General features: G+C 45.8%; 1 protein-coding gene across 1 annotated transcript in view; it reads left to right on the top strand.

The window, feature by feature from the left end:
- The window catches only part of LOC122798415 (1-phosphatidylinositol 4,5-bisphosphate phosphodiesterase gamma-1-like), a 3,104,897-nt gene that overhangs the window by 2,308,041 nt on the left and 776,801 nt on the right, over positions 1–20,055 (top strand). The gene's annotated exons all lie outside the window — the stretch shown is intronic.

Genomic DNA, 20,055 nt, shown 5'->3' with positions numbered 1-20,055 from the left:
CCCTCATTCCTTGCCTGCAACAGGAGTTTCGATGGTGAGCTCATGCCTGTCACCTCAACAAGGGACAGCCTTTCACTCTACCCACAGCCAGGCAGTCACTAACAATAGATGCATCAGACTATGCCTGGGGAGCACGCATGGCAGGAAAATGTATTCAGGGTACATAGCCCACAAGCCAAATGCATCTACATATCAATCAAAAAGAGATGCTAGCTGTTCAGAATGTCCTGACAGCTTTCAAGGATCTACTCCATCCAGGGCAACTACTGATAAGGACGGACAATACTACAGTCATGTGGTACATAAACAAGCAAGGAGGCACACATTCCTACCCCCTCTGCAGACAAGCCATGACTTTATGGAACACAGCATTGACTTATCAAGTACACCTGCAAGCACAATTCGTGCCAGGAAAGAACAATACTCTGGCAGATGAACTAAGCAGAAACCTTACGGATCCCCACAAATGGAAACTGGATCCACTAGTCTTCAGCATGATAACAAAGGAATGGGGATGCCCAGACATGGATCTATTTGCCTCCCCTCACAACTGCCAACTACAGAAATTCTGCACAAGGACTTATCACAAGCAAGCATGGAAAGTGGATGCTCTGTCATTTAGCTGGAAAAGTCTAACAGTATATGCCTTTCCTCCTCTGTCTCTCCTCCCCAAGGTACTCCTAAAGGTCAGACAAGAGAAGACAAGAATGATCCTGATTGCCCCAGACTGGCCAAGCCAGCACTGGTACCCAATCCTAAAGCACTTGTCTCAAGGCCCAGCCTGGACACTGCCTCTTATTCTTCACTTACTGACCCAGCGAAACAATCAGATTCTGCACAGCCAACTCAGGACCCTAAATCTGGCAGCATGGCGGATAATGTAACCATTCAAAACACACCTCTCTCTAAAGCAGTGATTGATGTTATTTTGGAGGCCAGGATGCCCAGTACCAGAAAATCTTATGCAGACAAATGGAAAAGATTCTGTGCTTGAAACCAGGCACAAGGACTTGACACATCTGTACCAAATATTCCTCAGATTTTACAATACCTAACTGAGATGCTGGACAAAGGTCTATCCTTTTCATCAATTACAATTCATGCCTCAGCCATTTCAGCTCATTACAATACGGATCCTCCTATTTTTTCCCATCCATTGATAAGACAGTACCTCAGAGGGGCCAAAAACATAAGGCCTCCAAGGAGAGACTACCTGCATGGGACCTCAGTTATGTCCTGGAAAAACTCACACTGCCACCTTTTGAGCCAGCCAATACAGCTGATATAAAGTTTTTATCTTGGAAAACAGCTCTGCTCCTAGCAATAACCTCTGCAAGACTAGTTTCAGAGTTACAGGCACTCATAGCTGTGGAACCTTTCATCATTTTCCACCCAGACCTGGTTTCTCTAAGTACGAACCCTACATTTATTCCTAAGGTAGTGTCCAGTGTGGCCCTCAACCAAACTATTCATCTGCCTACCTTTTATCCAAACCCACAGAATAAGGGTGAGAGACTTCTGCATTCCTTGGATATACACAGACAACTATGCTTCTACTTGGACAGAACTAAAGCTTTCAGAAAAACTGAGTAACTTTTAGTGGCATATGCTGCAGGATCTCAAGGAAAGCCTATCTTAAAACAGACTATTTCAAAATGGATAGGCCACTGCATTCGTTTCTGCTACTCACAACATGGCAAATAAGTGCCCAAGGCCATTAGACCTCATTCTACCAGGGCAGCAGCCACTTCAGCAGCCTTTCTCAGAGGAGTACCAACCAAAGACATTTTAGAGGCTGCACTTGGAGTTCAGTGCACACTTTTACAAAGCACTACCATTTACCTCTCTACTCTAAATCCAGAGCAGGCTTCGCCAATGCAGTTTTGCAAGGCCTTATAGCCTCTCCTAATCCTTTTTAGGCCCAGCCACCCAGCCTTAGCTTTGGGATTCAACCCAAGAGTAATGACTGCAACAGTGAAACACGATGAACATCGTACAGTTGTGTACCTACCATAAATGTAGATGTTCGAGTGTATTCACTGTTGCAGTCCAGGTTACCCACCCTCCACCCCCCTTTTCTTTGCTGGGACTTACCCATACTTCTCTATCTTATACAACCTATGTGGTGTATTTGCTTGTAGATGAAGGAAATGTTTATTTTACTGCATGCATAATTATTGGCATAATATGTTTAGCCTATTTTGAGGGCACCTAACATCTGGGGCAAGAAAAACTGAAGAAAATGGCGTCGGCTGCATCTTTTATACCCCCTGGCGCACTGACATCAGGGAAGAGGCGACAGCAACCGATGCCGGACCTAGACTTTGGAGTTCTGGCCGACCGTGGGTCGCCTGCCAGCAGGAATAACCCTAGAGTAATGACTGCAACAGTGAATACACTCAAACATCTACATTTATGGTAGGTACACAACTGTACTTTGTTACATCTGAGTTATTTTTTGAATTACAGGGAGGTGCTAGCTAGTGGCATGGGGATGAACTACCAGAATCTTTGAAGGCGCATATTTAAATTACCATATGGATGTTCCCCAAAATTGGATTTTACAGGGAAAAGTGCCTCATTCTGGTTAACAGAAAAAAAGAAATACCAAATCAAAGACCCATCAGGGAGTGCCCCTTAATAGATAACTGATTCAATAAGAATCCTAAGTATATAAAATAAGCAAAGAATAAATATTTGACTATTCTCCTTCCCCTTCTCATTGTCTTTGTTGGCGAGCAGATGTTCTTCATGTTTGACTGTTGCAGTCATCACACTTTGGTTATCTGCCTGCATGTAGCCCTCAGTCAGCCTGAATACCAGAAACTTAGTATTTCTGCGTTGGTTGCTGTCGCTCCAGGACTGACGTTAGGTCATCAGGGGTATAAAAACAGGCAGCCGACACCATTAAATCAGTCTTTCTTGCCGAGGAGCCCGAAGCAGAAGCAGTTTGCACAAGTGCCGGTCGACCACTACCTGAGTTTTCGTTTCCAAATTGAAATATCCTGAAGTCTTCTAAAGGTAAGTACCCCATTGGGGACCCTTTTTTCTTGCTCTAACCGATGTCAGAAAAAGTTAACAATTGTCTTGCCTGTGGAAAGCAAATACCACACCCAGATTTCCATTCTTTCTGCGTCACCTTTTTAGGCCCAGACCACGACGTACCTCGCTGTCGGTTTTGTGCCTTATTCAACGCCCAAACTATTCGTCATCAGGCCCTTATTGTAGCTAAATACTTTTGTTATCGATCTTCGTATTCTGAAATGGCTTTGGTAAGCCATCTGACTACTGATCTTCCGAAAAAATGTAAGGGTAAAGACAGAGACAGACCGCACAGATTCAGAGCTGCCGATGGCGCTTCCATTAAGCTAGTCGCCAGTTCTCCGGTACTCAGTGAGACGCTTTTGCAGCCCTTGATGCCCACTTCAGTTGATTTGCAGGCTTCTACCGAGACCCGTTCGGAGTCTGGTGTGCCGCGAGTCTTTTCTTCGACTACAGAACCTATGGATGTCTCTTCCTTGGATGGGTCTGGAGCCGCTGAGCAGGCACCGGCATCTGAGGAAGTTCTTCGCACTACCATTGTTCGACTCAAACCGACGACAACTTTCGCATCTTCAGTTCTGTCTAAAACTACTGAGTTTCTAAGAGTATGCACTACGCCTAAAAAAAACTATGGCCAAAGCTCATGCATCTGCTCCCTTGCCACAACATCAAATGCTTAAAATGGCAGAAGACCTTATTATGCTGATTAGTGGAAGCTGGCCTTGCTCTGCTAAGAGAAAAAGAGACCTGTCCCCAGCAGCTTCAATAGACCAAGAGTCCGACGACTCTGAGGTATCTGATTATGAAGACATGCCCGTATCTGCTTATGAGGATTCAGATGCAGAGGAATCCATTCCCTTGGCTTCTCCTCCAGAGGATTTTTCTTTTGATGAAACCTTGCTGCACACTTTAAGAGAGCATTTCCACTGGGAATGCCAAGACTATCCTCAGTCCAAAAAGAGACTCAGAGAATTTCTAGATTTGCCACAGCATAGGCCTTTAGCAATACCAACAGTCCTGGATGTTGTGGATGATGTCTTTATGGAATCCAGTTTAACTCGTAATACTTTACCCCCTGCTCCTAGGACACCAGCCAGGTACTACAGAGTACTTGACTCTCGCACATTCCTTTTCAAAAATCCTACTGGTGACTCAGAGGTCATCTCCCAGGGGCCTAAAGGCATCAATGCAACTACAGGTAAGAATCCCGCCCCTTCAGACAGGGATTCCACAGTTTTGGGTAGATGAGGTAAGAAAGTATATACCTCTGCAACTCTCGCCATTAGGGCTTTGAATTGTTAGTTTCACATGCTGAAGTACCAGCTACATATTATGGAACTTATTAAGCAAAAAAATAGCTACCTTTACAGACTGTGCAGAAAATAATTGCATGAGCTTATGCATTCTGCAAGCCAAGTCAGCAAGCATACATTGCAGTGTGGCTTTGACGTCCTAGAAGCATCTTGCAGGGCAGCAGTCACTGGTTCTGTGCTGAAAAGGCATGCTTGGCTTAAGTTGCAGACCTTGCCAGACCATGTCAAATCAAAGTTATTAGACGCTGCTTTGAACAAGGACCGTCTTTGGCACCAAAGCATAAGAGGCTCTTAAAAAGATGGAAGAAAAAGCTAAATCTATGCAGACAGTCAAAGAATTCTTGCAAGTACAGCCTCCTAGATTCAGTAGGCATTGCCCCTCGAAACATTGGTCCTTTTCAGCCCCCTCAAGGGGCCATCTCAGACTAGAGCCAGGGGGAAACAGACCCCCCCAGACTACAGTCTCAGGGTATGCAGAGATCTAAGCAGTGGAGTGCCTCCACCTCTAAAGCAGGGAGTGCTAAACCACCACCTTACAATAAGAATTCCCAATGACTTCTCAACTCCACTCCCCACCTCTGTCCAACTACTTGTGCCCCTAGGAGGAAAACTTGCCCTTCATGCAAAAAACTGTATTTCCATCATCAAGGACCGATGAGTCCTCAACATTGTATCCCAGGGGTACAAATTTTACTTACACTGACTGCCAACCCCAAAAGGGTTCCAGACCTTCATCCAAACCAATGGGCAGAGGCACAAAGCCAAGTTCAATCCCTGTTCTCTATAAGGGCACTTCACCCTGTTCCTGCAGAACAGATGGGTAAAGGATTGTATTCCAGACTTTTCCTGGTACCCAGAAAAGGGGGCACATGGCACCCAATCCTAGATCTTTCAGTTCTCAACACCTTCCTGGTGGTACCAAAACTCAAAATGCTCACCCTGCAGCGGCCTCTGCCTATGCTAGCCAAAGATACCTGGTTAGTCACCCTAGACTTAAAAGAAGCCTATCTGTACATCCCTATAAGGGAGTCATGCAGGAAATATCTACGCTTCAGGGCAGGATCTATGCATTATCAGTTCTCTATACTTCCCTTTGGCTTATCCACTGCTCCCAGAGTATTCACAAAATGCCTGACTCCAGCCATTGCTTAGTGCAGACAGAGAAATATTCAAATTTACCCGTACTTTGATGGCTGCCTGATTCAGGCAGACAGTCAGGAAATGCTTTTGCAGCACATGAGATTTGTAAAAAAAACTTCTAACCTCCGTGGGGTACACCATCAACGAAAAGAAATCAAAACTAGTCCCCAGTCAAAAGATTGTATTCCTGGGAGCAAGCTTGGGCACGGCATCCTAGATGGCATTCGTCACTCCAGAAAAGCAAGCTTGTCTGACAGACTATTTTACTCAAATGGCCACCAGAACCCAACTATCCACAAGGAAAATCCTGCAGGCCGTAAGGTTCATGGCCTCATGCATCCTACTAATTCCATATGCCAGACTGCATATGAGGAAACTTCAGTGGTACTTAAAAAGTCTTTGGTGCCAACACTGTCAGGACCTGGAAACCATCATTCCTGTAATACCCTGTCTAAGGGCAGTGTTTCTTTGGTGGGCAGCAGCATGCAACCACAACAAGGGACTGCCCTTTACTCAACCCCACGCTGCCCAGACGCTAACCACAGACACATCAGACTATACCTAGGAGGCATACATGGATGGTAAGTGTATTCAGGGCCACTGGAGCCCAAGTCAGGTTCATCTGCACATCAACCAAAAAGAGATGCTAGCTGTGCAGCACTCTCTGACAGCTTTCAGATCCCTACTCTTACCAGGACACCTGTTAATAAAAACAGACAACACCACCGTTATGTGGTACATCAACAAGCAGATGGGAACCTACTCTTACCCACTCTGCAGGCTAGCCATGGCCCTGTGGAACATGGCCTTGGACATGCAGGTCCATCTGCAAGCTCAATTCCTGCCAGGCAAACAAAACTCACTGGCAGACTACTTAAGTAGAAATCTCCTACACCCACACAAGTGGCAACTAGAGCCCAGCACCTTCAACCTTCTGATTCAGAAATGGAGGACCCCAGAGGTGGATCTCTTTGCCTCCCTCTGCAATCACCAGCTCAGCAAAGTCTGCACCAGGACACCACAGCAGGGCCTGGAAAGTGGATGACCTATCCTTCCAGAGGGTAAATGTCTCAATCTATGCCTTTCCCCCCGCCCCTTCTCTCAAGAGTATTGCTCAAGATAAGACAGGACAGACCAAGTACAATTCTGATTGCCCCGGACTGGCCACACCAGCACGGGTACCCACTCCTGTGTAGCCTGTCACTGGTGCCACCCTGGCACATACACCAGAACCCATCCCTGCTGTCTCAGCAGGGGGGGACAGATCTTGCATCCACAACTGCAAACCCTACATCTTGCAGTCTGGCTTATTCCTTGAACTCTTCCCCAATTATCAGCCTAAGCAAGCAGGTGCTGGACGTCATTCTTGAAGCCAGAAGACCCAGTACAAGGAAATCCTATGCTGATAAGTGGAAAGGGTACTGCTCCTGGATTCAATCTAAAGGAGACGACACAACTATGCCTTCCCTGCCTCTAATCCTGGAATACTTAGCAGATCTACTCCACAGAGGTCTATCCTTCTCCTCCATTAAGATCCATGCCTTTGCCATTTCAGCTCATTACAACACTGAGCCACCTCTCTTCTCTCTCACCCTCTTATCATACAGTTCCTGAGAGGGGTAAACAACTTAAGGCCACCTAGGAGAGCACCCACCCCTGCTTGGGACCTTAACTTTGTACTGAAAAGCTCACGCTACCCCCCTTTGAGCCTGCAGCATCAGCAGAGTTAAAATTCCTTTCTTGGAAAACAGCCTTGCTTCTGGCCATCACTTCAGCTAGAAGAGTGTCTGATCTACAAGCACTTATGGCTGTGGAACCCTTCATTATTTTCCATGCTGACAGGGTTTCTCTCATGATTAACCCTTCCTTTATGCCTAAAGTGGTGTCCAGTGTGGCTCTCAACCAATCTGTCTATTTGCCAACTTTCTTCCCTAATCCTCAAAATAAAGGGGAGAGGATCCTGCACTCCTTGGACGTGCTCAGATTTTACCTTAATAGGACTAAGACCTTCAGGAAATCTGACCAATTACTAGTCAGCTTTGAACCAGGGGCAGTGGGCATGGCCATTTCAAAGCAAACAATTTCCAAATGGATAGCACACTGCATCCATTTCTGCTACAAGCACCATGGGAAACTAACCCCTCAGGGGGTCAGAACACACTCCACTAGGACAACTTCCACCTCTACAGCATTCCTCAGAGGAGTCCCTACCAGGGACATCCTGGAAGCTGCTACCTGGAGTTCTGTACACACCTTCACCAAACATTACCACCTGCCTATCTTTCTAAATCCAGGGCAGGTTTTGCAACAGCAGTCCTGCAAGGCATACTAGCCAGCCCCAACTCTTTTTGACTGCCTCCGCCCTTCTTCAGCTTTGGGAATCTACCCAAGTGTAATGACTGCAAGAGTGAAACATGAAGAACATAGTACAGTTGTGTACACTTGCCATAAATGTAGATGTTCGAGTGTATTCACTGTTGCAGTCCTGGTTTCCCTCCCTCCAGCCCCCTTGATGTTCTTCGTGTTTCACTGTTGCAGTCATCACATTTGGGTTATCTGCTTGCAGTAGCCCTCAGTCAGCCTGATAAACAAAGTCTTGGGTCCTGCGTCGGTTGCTTTCTCTTCTTCCTTGACGTCAAGTAGTCAGGGGGTATAAAACATGCAGCCGACGCCATTACATCAGTCTTTCTTGCCGTGCGGTGCTCGAGCAGAAGCAGTTCGCAAGTGCCGGTCGGCCAACTCCTGAAATTTTCATTTTCGAGTTTCAGAGCCAAAGTCTTCAACTTAAATCTAAGTACCCCATTGGGGAAACTTATTCTTCCTCTAAACCGATGTCAGTAAAAGTAAATAATTGCATTTCTTGTGGAAAGCAAATACCTCATAAAGATTTTCATTCGTACTCTATTCCTTGCCTAGGCCCTGACCACAATGTACTTCGCTGTCGGCTTTGTGCCTTATTTAAACAACGAGCTATCCATCGGTGTATATTTTCGCTTCTAAATATTTTAGTGCTCGGTTCAATTATCCAGATATGTCTTTGGTAAAGCCATCCGACATTCCGAAAAAACGCAAAGATAAAGACAGTGACAAGCTGCCTAGGTCCAACACTGCCGACAATGCTTCTCCTAAACCAGTTCGCCGGTATTCAGTGAGGTTCTTTCGCAGCCCCTGATACCCGCTACTTCAGATTCGCAGGTCTCTACTGAGACCCATTCGGAGTCCAGTATGCCGTGAGATGCTTCAACTGTGGAACCTGCGGATGTCTCTACCTTGGATGGGTCCGGAGCCGCTGTGCAGGCACCAGCTTCTGAGGGTGTATTCAAGCCTACTGACTTGCGTATTAAGCCAATGCCATCATCTTCTTCAAGGCCTAAAACTCGATCCATGCCTAGAAAACCGACGCCCAAACCGCAAGGTCAGGCCTCTATGCCTAAAAAACAGATGATAAGAATGACTGAAGACCTTATTACTTTAATCAGGGGAAGCCAACCTTCCCCCTCTAAGAGACCTAGGACTGAGTTTGCTTATGATACTTCTGACCAGGATTTTGAAATTTCTGTTTCCTCTGATGACCAGGATTTTTACCCTTATCTGCCTATGAGAAATCGGATGCTGAGGACTCTATTCCTTCTGCTTCCCCCCAGAGGACTTCTTTTGGTGAAACCTTGCAAAGTCTTAGGGCGCATTTTCGTTGGAAACATCAGGATTTCTCTGATTCTAAAAAGAGGCTTAGGGATTTCTTACTCCTGCCCCAGCACAGGCCTTTAGCTATCCCTCCTGTCCTAGACATTGTTTATGATGCCTTTTAGGAATCTAGCTTGGTCCCTGACTCTTTACCTCCTGCTCCCAGAAAACCTGATGGATATTACAGGGTTTCTGACTCTCGCAAGTTCCTTTTCAAAAATCCTTCTGCGTATCCTGAGACCATTTCACAGGGACCCAAGGACATTAAAACTACTACTGCCAAAAATCCTACCCCCATCTGATAGACTCCAGGGTGCTGGATAGATGGGGTAAAAAGGTATACACTTCTGCAGCCTTGGCCATTAGGGCCTTAAACTGCCAGTTTCATATGTTAAAGTTATCAGCAGCATATTATTGGATTGCTTAAACAGTAAATGATGTTGATTCCTGATTGTGTTGAAAATAAGGATTTACAGGATTTACTGCATTCTGTTGAACAGGTTGGAAAGCATACTTTGCAATGTGGTTTTGAGTCACTACAGGCATTTTGCAGGGCTGCTGTCACTGGGTCTGTACTTAAGACATGTTTGGCTTAAGGAGCAATACTTGCCAGATCATGTTAAAGCTAAATTACTGGATGCTCCCTTAAGTCAGGACCGCCTGTTTGGCAACAAGGCAGAAGAAGTTCTCAAAAAGATGGAGAAAAAAGCAAAATCTATGCAAACTGTAAAGATTTCTTACAAGTGCAACCTCCAAGATTTAGTAGGCATTGGTCCTCTAAGAATTGCTCCTTTTCTGCCTCCTCCAGGTCTTCTCAGTCCAAACCCAGATCCAACAGAGCACCCAGACTTCAGTCCCATGGTAGGCACTGGACTAAGCAGTGGGGGAGCCCCCTCTTCCAAATCTGGGAGTGGTAAAACTCCCCCCTATGGTAAACTGTCTCAATGACTTAACTTTAAAACTTCCAAGCACTTTTCAACTGACTGCCTCTTTGGGGGGAAGGATTGCTCTACATGCAAAAAACTGGAAACTCATTACCTAGAAAAAATGGGTTTTAAATATAGATTCCCAAGGATGCAGATTTCACTTCCACACGTTACCAACCCCAAACGGTTGAACAGACCTACCCCCAAATCAGTGGGCAGAGGCTCAAAAGCAAGTACTCTCTCTTTTAAGCATAAAGGCTGTTCAAACTGTACCAGAAGAGGAAAAGGGACAAGGTTTCTACTCAAGACTTTTCCTGATACCCAGAAAAGACAATTCATGGCGTGCTATCCTGGAGCTGTCTACTTTAAACACCTTTTTGGTGATTCCAAAATTCAAGATGCTAACTCTTCACCAATTGCTTCCTATGCTAGGCAAAGATGCCTGGTTGGCAACACTCGATTTAAAGGAAGCATACCTGCACATCCCAATCAGGGAATCTTGCAGAAGATACCTACGCTTCAAAGCAGGCTACATGCACTTTCAGTTCTCTGCACTGCCCTTTGGCTTATCTACTGCACCCAGGGTATTCACAAAGTGCCTATCTCCAGTCATTGCATTTTGCAGGCAAAACAAATTTCAAATATACCCATACCTGGATGATTGTATAATTCAGGCAGAAAGCCAGGACATACTTTTGAATCATCTGACTTTTGTACAAAGGGTGCTAACTTGTCTGGGGTACACCATAAACGAAAATAAATCTCACCTGGTACCCTGCCAACAAATTATATTCCTGGGAACAAGCTTAAATACAACTTCCCAGATGGCTTTCCTCACGCCAGAGAAACAAATTCATTTGACAACCTACTTCAAGCTAGTGGCCACAAAAACCCTGTTATCTGCAAGGCAAATACTGCAAGCCCTGGGTTTCATGGCCTCCTGCATTCTTCTAATTCCATATGCAAGACAGCATATGAGGAAACTTCAGTGGTATCTAAAAAGCTTACGGTGTCAACATTCTCAGGATCTAGACGCAATGATTCCTATCGTACCTTGCCTACGGTTAGAGTTCCTTTGGTAGGCAGAGGCCTGCCACCAAAACAAGGGACTGCCATTCACTCTACCCTCTGCCGCCCAAACCCTAACAACAGACGCATCAGACTACGCATGGGGGGCTCACCTGGCCAGGAAGTGCATTCAGGGCAAATGGAGCCCAAGTCAAATGCACCTGCATATCAATCAAAAAAGAAATGTTAGCTGTACAGAATGCTCTGACAGCCTTCAAGGACCACATTTTTCCAGACAATTAATGGTAAAGACGAGTTATGTGGTGCATAAACAAGCAGGGGGGGTACCTATTCTTACCCCCTCTGAAGACTAGCTATGGCACTGTGGAACACAGCCTTGAGCTACCAAATGCATCTACAAGCTGAATTCCTGCCTGGAAAACTAAATACACTGGCAGACGGACTAAGCAGAAAACTCTTGGACCCACACGAGTGGAAACTGGAGCCAAAGACTTTCAACACGTTGACAAACAAATGGGGGAGCCCAGATATAGATCTGTTTGCCACTCCCAGAACTACCAATTAGACAAGTTTTGCACAAGTACTCCTCACAAACAAGCTTGGAAAGTGGATGCTCTGTCCTTTAGTTGGAAAAACCTATCAGTTTATGCCTTTCCTCCTCTGCCTCTCCTCTCTAAAGTACTACTAAAGATCAAACAGGACAAACCAAGGACAATATTAATTGCACCAGACTGGCCATGCCAACACTATTACCCTCTCTTGTGCAGTGTGTCACTCTTGGCCCCATGGCACCTGCCTCAGACCCCTACCTTGTTGTCTCAGTAGGAGAACCAGATTCTGCACCCTCAGCTATAAACCCTGAACCTAGCAGCCTGGCTAATTACCTAATCTCTCCTTTACCTTCCCTCAGTAAACCAGTGATGGATATCATTTTAGAGGCAAGGAGGCCTAGTACTAGAAATCTTATGATGGAAAATGGAAAAGATTCTGTGCCTGGAACCAGTCTCTAGGGATGAGCACAGCAGCGCCCAACTTGCATCAGATTTTACACTACTTAACTGAGATGCTTCACAAGGGCCTTATTTATTCCTCCATCAAAATTCACGCCTCAGCCATTTCAGTTCATTATAACACCGAACCTCCCCTCTTCTCTCATCCACTGCTCAAGCAGTTCCTCAGAGGGGCCAAAAATGTAAAACCACCCAGGAGAGCCCCCAACCCCTGCCTGGGACTTAACTTTGTATTGGATAAACCCACTCTTCCTCCTTTCGAGCCTGCTGCTAGTGCACATTTAAAATTCCTTTCTTAGAAAACAGCCTTCCTTTTAGCAATCACTTCAGCAAGGAGGGTATCTGAATTACAGGCTCTTATGGCAGTGGACCCTTTCATCATCTTTCATGCGGACAGGGTGTCCCTCAGAAGCAATCCCTCCTTCATGACCAAGGTGGTATCCTGTGTGGCTCTTAATCAGTCCATCCATTTGCCAACCTTCTTTCCTAATCCAGAGAACAGGGGGGAACGGATACTGCACTCCTTAGATGTGCACAGACAACTTGGATTTTACTTGGACAGGACTAAACCTCAAAGGAAATCTGAACAACTGCTGGTGGCTTTTGCTGCAGGGGCAGAGGGAAAGGCTATTTCAAAGCAAACCATTTCCAAATGGATAAGCCATTGTATTAGTTTCTGCTATAAGCACCATGGAAAAACTATCCCCTGGGGGGTCAGATCCCATTCCTCCAGGGCTGCATCTACTTCAACAGCCTTTCTCAGAGGTGTTCCTACTAGGGACATTCTAGAAGCTACTACCTGGAGCTCAGTTTATACGTTCACCAAACCTTACCATTTACCAGTTTTCTCTAAATCCAGAGCTGGCTTTGCCACTGCTGTCCTGCAGGGCCTTATAGCTGGTCCTAATGCTGTATAATTCCCTCCACCCAACCATAGCTTTGGGAATCTACCCAAATGTAATGACTGCAACAGTGAAACACAAAGAACATACACTTACCATAAATGTAGATGTTTGAGTGTATTCACTGTTGCAGTCCTGGTTACCCTCCCTCCAACCCCCTATTTTTCTCTGGCTATACCTCTACCTTCTTTAACTATGCTTAAAAGCCCTTTTGGTGTATTTGCGTTTGGGATTGGAGGTATATTTTTTGTGTTTTTAATTTTATTTGCTCCTGTTTGGGGGGCACCTGACATCTGAGGCAAGAAAAACTGATGTAATGGCGTTGGCTGCATGTTTTATACCCCTAACGACCTGACGTCATGGAAGAAGGGACAGCAATGACGCAGGACCCAAGACTTTGTTAATCAGGCCGACTGAGGGCAACCTGCCAGCAGATTACCCAAATGTAATGACTGCAAAAGTGAATACACTCAAACATCTACATTTATGGTAAGTGTACACAACTGTACTTTCGTGTTTCACCGTTGCAGTCATCACAGTTGTGTTATCCTGCCAGGGGTAGCCTTTAGTCGGCCCGAATACCAGAGGCATAGTATTTCTGTGTCGGTTGCTCTCGCTTCAGGACTGACGTCAGGTCATCAGAGGTATAAAAACAGGCAGCCAACACCATTACATCAGTTTTTCTTGCCAAGGAGCCAGAAGCAGAAGCAGTTCACATGAGTGTTGGTTGGCCGCTACCTGAGTTTTCATTTCCAACATTGAAACATCATGAAGTCTTCTAAAGCTAAGTACCCAGTTGGGGATCCTTTTTTCTTTCTTTAACCAATGTCAGAAAAAGGTAATTGTCTCGCCTGTGGAAAGCAAATGCCACACCGAGATTTCCATTCTTACTGTGTCACCTGTTTAGACCCAGACTGCGACTAACCTCGCTGTCTGTTTTTTGTTTTGTTCAATGCCTGAACTATTCGTCGTTGGGCCCTTATTGTAGCTAAATACTTTTGTTCTCGATCTCCTTATTCTGAAATGGCTTCTGTAAGCCATCTGACTACCGAGCTTCCAAAAAAAACGTAAGGATAAAGATAGAGACAGACTGCACAAGTCCAAAACTGCCAACTACACTTCCGTTAAGCTAGTCGCCAGTTCGCCGGTACTCATTGAGGTGCTTTCACAGCCCCTGATGCCTGCTTTGATGGATTCACAGGCCGCAACCGAGACCCATTCGGAGTTCGGTATTTTGCGAGACTCTTCTTTGACTACAGATCCTGCAGATGTCTCTACCTTGGATGGGTCCAGAGCCGCTTTGCAGGCACCAGCTTCTGAAGAAGTTCTTTGCACTACCGATATTTGACATAAACTGACTTATTTCACGTCTACATTTCTTTCTAAAACTACTGAGTTTCTAAGGCCAAGGGTACGAGCTACGCCTAAAAAAAACAATGACCCAAACTCAAGCACATGCTTCCTTGCCACAATCTCAGATGTTTAAAATGGCAGAAGACCTGATCATGCTGATTAGAGGAAGCCAGACATCCCCTGCTAAAAGAAAAAAGTACTTGTCCCAAGCAGCTTTATCTGACCAAGAGTCCTACGACTCTGAGGTTTCTGATCATGAAGACATGTCCTTATCTGCCTATGAAGATTCAGATGCAGAGGATTTTTCTTTTCGTGAAACCCTGCATACTTTGACCAAAAAGAGGCTCAGGGAATTTTTTAGATTTACCACTGCACAGACCCTTGGCTATCCCTCCTGTTCTGGATGTTGTGTATGATGTCTTTATGGAATCCAGTCTAACTCCTGATACTTTACCCCCTGCTCCATGGAAACCTGACAGGTAATACAGAGTCCCTGACTCACAAATTTCTCTTCAAAAATCCTACTGCTGACCCAGAGGTCATCTCCCAAAGACCTAAAGGAATAAAAGCAACTACAGCTAAGAATCCCACCCCCTTGGACAGGGATTCCCAGGCTTTAGACAGATGGGGTAAAAAAGTATACACCTCTGCAACTCTCGCCATTAGAGCATTAAATTGTCAGTTCCACATGCTGAAATACCAGCAACATACTATGGAACTTATTAAGCAAAAATTAAGTACCTTCCCTGACTGTGCAGAAAATAAAGAATTACAGGAGCTTATGCATTCTGCAAGCCAAGTCAGCAAGCATACCCTGCAATGTGGGTTTGACGCCCTAGAAGCATCTTGCAGGGCAGCAGTCACAGGTTCTGTACTTAGAAGGCATGCCTGGCTTAAGGAGCAGACCTTTCCAGACCATGTCAAATAAAAATTATTGGATTTTCCTCTGAACAAGGACAATCTGTTTGGCACCAAAGCAGAAGAGGTTTTAAAAAAGATGGAAGAAAAGGCTAAGTTTATGCAGACAGTCAAAGATTTTTTGCAAGTGCAGCCTCCAAGATTCAGTAGGCATTGCCCCTCAAAACATTGGTCCTTTCCAGCCCCCTCAAGGCCATCTCAAGCTAAACCCAGGGGAAACAGACCCCCCAGATTACAGTCTCAGGGTATGCAGAGATCTAAGCAATGGAGTACCTTCACTTCTAAAACAGGGAGTGCTATGCTATCCCCTTATGGAAATAATTCACAATGACTTCTCAACTCCACACCTCACCTTTGCCCAATTGCTTATGCCCCTAGGAGGAAAACTTGCCCACCATGCAAAAAAACTGGACCTCCATCACAAACGATCGATGAGTCCTCAACATAGTATCCCAGGGGTACAAATTTTATTTCCACACGCCAACCCCAAAAGGGTTCCCAGACCTTCCTCCAAGCCAGTAGGTAGAGGCACGAACCCAAGTTCAGTCCCTGCTCTCCATAAGGGCAATTCAGCCTATTCCTGCAGAAGAGATAGGCCAAGGTTTTTATTCCAGACTTTTCCTGGTACCCAGAAAAGAGGGCACCTAGCGCGCAGTCTTAGATCTACCATTCGAAACACCTTCCTGGTGGTACCAAAGTTCAGAATGCTCACCCTACAGCAGCTTCTCCCTATGCTGTCCAAAGATGCCTGGTTAGCCACCCTAGACCCAAAGGAGGTCTATCTGCACATCCCATTCAGGGACTCCTGCAAGAAATATCTACGTTTCAGGGCAGGATCTATACATTATCAGTTCTCTGCACTTCTCTTTGGCTTATCCACTGCTCCCAGAGTTTTCACAAAATGCTTGGCTCCAGCCATTGCTTATTGCAGACAGCAAGATATTCAGATTTACCCCTACGTGGATGATTTCTTGATTCAGGCAGTCAGGAAAAGCTGTTGCAGCACCTGATATTTGTAAAGGACCATCTAACCTCTCTGGGGTACACTATCCACAAAAAGAAATCCAAACTAGACCCCAGTCAAAAAATGTTTTTCTTGGAGCAAGCTTGGACACAGCTTCCCAGAATGGCATTCCTTACTCCAGAAAAACAAGCCTATCTGACAGACTACTTAGCTGAAATGGCCACCAGAACCCAGCTATCCCCAAGGAAAATCCTGCAGGCTCTAGGGTTCATGGCCTCCTGCAAGCTACTAATTCTGTATGCCAGACTGCGTATCAGGAAACTTCAGTGGTACTTAAAAAGTCTTTGGTGCCAACATTCTCAGGACCTGAAAACTATCATACCTATGATACCGTGTCTAAGGAAAGAGTTCCTTTGGTGGGCAGCAGCATGCAACCACAACAAGGGTCTTCCCTTTACGCAACCCCACGCTGCCCAGACCCTAACCACAGATGCATCAGACTATGCCTGGGGTGCACATCTGGATGGCAGGTACATTCAGGGCCACTAGAGCCCAAATCAAATTCATCTGCGCATCAACCAAAAAGAGATGCTATCTGTTCAGCATGCTCTGACAGCTTTCCGATCCCTACTCTCACCAGGGCCTCTGCTAATCAAAATCGGCAACACCACAGTGATGTGGTGCATCAGCAAGCAGGGGGAGCAAGCAAGCAACCACTCTTACCCACTCTGTAGGCTAGCCATGACCCTGTGGAACACAGCCTCAACCATGCATATTCACCTGCAAGCTCAGTTCCTAACAGGCAGCCAAAACTCTCTGGCAGACAACTTAAGAAGAAGTCTCCTAGACCCACACAAGTGGCAATTGAGCCACAACAGCTTCAGCTTTGTGACCCAGAAATGAGGGTACCCAGAAGGTAGACCTATTTGCCTCCCCCTACAACCACCAGCTCAGCAATTTTTGCACCAGGGTACCTCACAGCAAGGCCTAGAAAGTGGATGCCCTATCCTTCCAGTGGGCAAACCTCTCAATCTATGCATTTCTCCCTCTGCCTCTTCTTACTAAAGTATTATGCAAGATAAGGGAGAAAAGACCAAGGGCAATCCTGATTGCTCCAGACTGGCCATGGCCAACACTGGTACCCACTACTGAGCATACTGTCACCATTGCCTCCATGGCACCTACCCCAGATCCCTACTCTCCTGACTCAGCCGGAGGGACAATTGTTGCATCTGTAATTGTAGACCCTGAACCTTGCAGCCTGGCTTATTCCTTGACTTCTCCACCAGTGGCCAGCCTAAGCAAGCAGGTACTGGATGTCATATGTGAAGCCAGACAACCCATTACAAGGAAATCATATGCTGACAAGTGGAAAAGGTATTGTTTCTGGATTCACACTAAAGGAGCAGATACAGCACAGCCCTCCTTACCTCTCATCCTGGATTACCCAGCAGACCTACTCCACAGAGGCCTGTCCTTGTCTTCCATTAAGATCCATGCCTCTGCCATCTCTGTTCATTACAGCACTGAGCCACCTCTCTTCTCACACCCTCTCATCAAGCAGTTCCTGAGCGGGGCTAACAACTTACGGTTACCAAGAAGAGTCCCCACCCCTGCTTGGGACCATAACTTTGTGTTGGAAAAGCTCACACTACCCACTTTGGGCCTGAAACATCAGCAGAGTTAAAATTCCTCTCTTGGAAAACAGCCTTGCTTCTGGCCATCACTTCAGCTAGAAGAGTGTCTGTGCTGCAAGTACTTATGGCTGTAGAACCCTTTAGTATTTTTCATGCTGACAGGGTCTCCCTCAGGACTAACCCAACTTTCATGCCTAAAGTGGTGTCCAGTGTGGCTCTCAACCAATCTATCCATTTGCCAACCTTTTTCCCCTAATTCTCAAAATAAGGGGGATGGGATCCTGCACTCTTTAGATGTGCACAGACAGCTCAGATTCTACCTTGTTAGGACTAAGGCCTTCAGGAAATCTGACCAGTTACTAGTCTGCTTTGCACCAGGAGCAGGGGCCAAGGCCATATCAAAACAAACCATCTCCAAATGAATAGCACACTGTATCCATTTCTGTTACAAACTCCATTGGAATCCACCCCCTCAGGGGGTCAGAACGCATCCCATTAGGGCAACTTCAACTTCTACAGCCTTTCTCAGAGGATTCCCTACCAGGGGCATTCTGGAAGCTGCTACTTGGAATTCTGTTCATATCTTCACCAAGCATTACCACCTGCCTCTCTTTTCCAAATCCAGGGCGGGCTTTGCAACAACAGTCCTGCAGGGCATACTAGCTAGCCCCAAATCTTCTTGACTGCCTCCACCCATTCTTCAGCTTTGGGAATCAACCCAAGTGTGATGACTGCAACAGTGAAACACGAAGAACATAGTACAGTTGTGTACACTTAACATAAATGTAAATGCTCGAGTATATTCACTGTTGCAGTCCTGGTTTCCCACCCTCCATCCCCCTTGTATCTCTCTTTTCCTCACTCCTTACAGGGCTATTGGTATTTACTTTTTACTGATGGTGTTTCTCCACCATAACGTAGCTCCCTATTTGGGGGCTCCTGACATTTGGAGCAAGAAAAACGCATGTAATGCCATCGGCTGCCTGTTTTTATACCTCTGACGACCTGACGTCAGTCCAGAAGCAACAGCAACCGATGCAGAAATACTAAGCCTCTGGTATTCGGGCCGACTTAGGGTTACCTCTGGCAGGATAACCCAAGTGTGATGACTGCAACAGTGAATACACTCGAACATCTACATTTATGGTAAGTGTACACAACTGTACTTTTTCATACCTGGCCCCAAAGGGTCAATGACCAGTACCTCAAGGAACTATTTACTTACTGACAAAGAAAGTAGGGCTCTAGATAGATTTGGAAAGAAGGTATACACTTAAACTATCGTCTCTATGAGGGTCCGTAATTTCCAAATTCAAATTTTGTTTTCCCAGGGAGCAGTGGAATTAGTTCCAGAAGATCAAAAATGGAAAAGATTTTACTCAGGGCTTTTCCTGGTACCCAGAAAAGAAGGGTGTTGGCATCCCATTCTGGACCTGTCCAGCTTAAATCTTTTTCTCAGGTTACCAAAATTCAAAATGTTGACTCTGCAGAAACTACTCCCCATGATAGCCACTCAGGCTTTCATGGTGTCATTAGACCTAAAAGAAGCCTACCTTCACATCCCCATCTCAAAGTCGCATAGAAGTTTTCTTCGCTTCAGAGCAAGCTGCAGTTATCAGTTTTCATCTTTGCCCTTTGGACTGTCTACTGCTCCAAGGGTTTTCACAAAGTGCATAGCTCCTCCATTGCTTACTGCAGGGCCAGAGTAGTCCAAATTTACCCCTACCTGGACGATTGCCTAATATAGGCCTCAGACACAGGACCTCCTTGAGGTTCACTCTAAACCTAAACAAGTCCGTCACTGTGTCATCCAAGCTGATGGTTTTCCTAGGGGCACTCCTGGACACTTTCCTCCAAAGGCCCCCCCCCCCCCCCCGACAAGGTTACCTTTTTGACCAGATACTTCCAGAAATTACAGCACAAACAGTGCTTATCAGTCAGAGAATTTCTCAGAGCTCTGGGGTACATGGCATCCTTGTATCATCATGGTCCCACTAGGCAGGCATTCCATCCTAAAAGGGCTCCTGGAAGTCTACATGTGTCTTGCATTTACAGAAGGTCCTGACAGAGAGCCAGCTGATAAGTTTGCATTGTACATTGCTTTCTAAATGATTGTTAGCAAGTTTAAGAATATAGT

This window comes from Protopterus annectens, chromosome 3.part1 (assembly GCF_019279795.1).
Source record: "Protopterus annectens isolate FY-2018-M chromosome 3.part1, PAN1.0, whole genome shotgun sequence".
In the NCBI taxonomy this organism is placed as follows: domain Eukaryota; kingdom Metazoa; phylum Chordata; order Ceratodontiformes; family Protopteridae; genus Protopterus; species Protopterus annectens.
This window is presented reverse-complemented; position numbering and strand designations above follow the sequence as displayed.